This window comes from Acyrthosiphon pisum, chromosome X, assembly GCF_005508785.2.
Source record: "Acyrthosiphon pisum isolate AL4f chromosome X, pea_aphid_22Mar2018_4r6ur, whole genome shotgun sequence".
NCBI lineage: Eukaryota > Metazoa > Arthropoda > Insecta > Hemiptera > Aphididae > Acyrthosiphon > Acyrthosiphon pisum.
The window spans coordinates 22,875,832-22,878,270 of NC_042493.1; positions in this window are offsets into that span (position 1 = coordinate 22,875,832).

Below are 2,439 nucleotides of genomic sequence, written 5' to 3' on the forward strand. Positions count from 1 at the left end.
ATAGTATATGTTTCATGTATTTCTTGTTGAAGTGCCATTCTTAGTTCCAAAATGAATCCCCTTTGTTTGTTCCTAAAATTAAAATTAAACGTATAATATGCTATTATTATTTATTATATTTATATATATATATATATTTTTATTCGACTTGCACGTCCTTGTAATATTTTTTAATATTATTTCTGTGTACAGTGATTTCTCGTCGTCCGCGTTTTATAATCACGTTTTCGTTTCCCAGAACTGCCGTGACCTCGTATGGTCCTAGCCATATCGGATCAAGTTTTGTTCTGTGGTTATTATCTTTTAATAACACTAAATCTTTTACATGTATTTCTTGTGGGTTTTCGTTTCTATCGTATCTTTCCTTACTTTTTATTTTATTCTTGATTAATTGCTCTCTCACTATCTTATGCGATATCTGCATGTTTTCTTTTAAATCAAATAAATAATCGTCGTAATTGTATCGTGGTTCTGGTTCGGCCTTCAATTTAATCGGTACCTCCAATGTATGTCCGTAAACTAGTGCGTATGGTTGAAAATTAGTAGATGTGTGTACTGTTAAATTATATACAAAGAATGCAAAAGGTAATAAATGATCCCAATTATTTAAATTCTTGTCTACATAATGTCGTAAGTGTTCGGCTAAAGTCCTATGAGCGCGTTCAACGGGGTTACCCTGCGGTCTAAAAGGACCTTTTCAATCTTTAATAACTTGCAAACCTCGGCAAACGTTTTACTAAAGGTACGGTGTCCAATGCGCGACCGGTCGCCGCGACCAGTTATAATTTTCAGTCGCTGATGACCGACTGGTGTCCAATGCGCGACCGATCGTAGTTAAAAGGTAGGTACTCGATTCTAAATTTCGTCAGTAGCACGCCGATGTCTATCTAAGGTTGACGTAACGGAAAACGGTACCAACATGTCCGATAATGAGTTGCTGTGTATTTTGAATAATAATAAATTAATTATAAACTTAATAGAAGATGAATTGGAAGATAATGAAATATTATTTTCGTATTTGTTGCCTAAAAAAAGGAAACCAATTGATTCCTTATTTTTAAACCACGATTCTGAAGGATATTTTAAAATCCTAATAAATAGACATTTGTTCGAAAATGACGTCAAATTTCGAGAATTTTTTCGCATTAGTCGCCCACAATTCGATTTTTTGTTATCGTTAGTTGAATTGGAACTTACAAAATTACCTTCAAGGAGAGTAAAAGACCCCATTTCCGCAGCGGAAAAATTGGCAGTTACCTTGAGGTATGTGTTCAAACTACTATAATGGTTTTAGATATAAAATTTAATAGTACATAATTTTAAATAAATTTGTTTTATTTATGTAGGTATAAGGCTACGAGTGAATCATTACGATCTTTATCGTTTGGTTTTCGAATTTGTCACACCTACATAAGTAGAATTCTTAAAAAAACTTTGGCTGTATTGAAAGCAAAATTAATACCAATATTTTTGAAAGACCCGAAAAACGTAGATTTTAAAGGCAAAGCTGTAGAATTTAGTTGTAAATGGAATTTTCCAAATTGTATTCTGGCAATCGATGGGAAACATATACGTATACGTAGTCCAAAAAATTCGGGAAGTTTATTTCATAATTACAAGGATTTCTTTTCCATTGTGTTATTGGCAATGGTTGATGCAAACTATAAATTTATAGTAGTAGATATAGGTTCTTATGGAAAGGAAGGTGACAGTGGCATTTTCCTAAAATCAACTATGGGCAAACAAATTCTGAACGGATCATTTGGTTTTCCGGAAGATTCTATACTACCTGGGTCTAGCATAGTCGTACCCCACGTGATTGTTGGTGATGAAGCGTTCAGGTTGCATAAACATATAATGAAGCCATATACAAAGAAAGCTGGTAGAGACGATGTAACAAAAACCATTTTCAATTATAGACTAAGTCGAGCAAGAAGAGTGACAGAAAATGCTTTTGGTTTATTGTGCCAAGTTTTTAGAGTGTTTTATCAGCCGATAAATTTAGATACATCAACTTGTGAAGATCTTATTTGGGTTGCGTGTTGCTTGCACAATATGTTGAGAACTGTTTACATGGAAAAAAATAATCACCCATTTTACGACTACGAAGATGAACAATCAACACCAACAAATAACATGTTACCATTATCAAGAGGAGGTGGATTTATCAACATTGAAGGTTTTGATGTAAGAGAGCGTTTCAAGTCATACTTCAATAATGAAGGCTCTGTACCATGGCAATTTTGTAAATAATTAAATACTTTTAAATATTTTATAATAATAACATTTTATTAAAATACTTTTTAAAATTATAAATAACACTGTACCTTTTAGTATACATTTTTAAGCATAACAAAAATATTTGTATTATATCTTAGTGATTACAAATATAATTTAAAAAAAAAATATCTGTTTTTGAATAAAATAAAATAATAACCT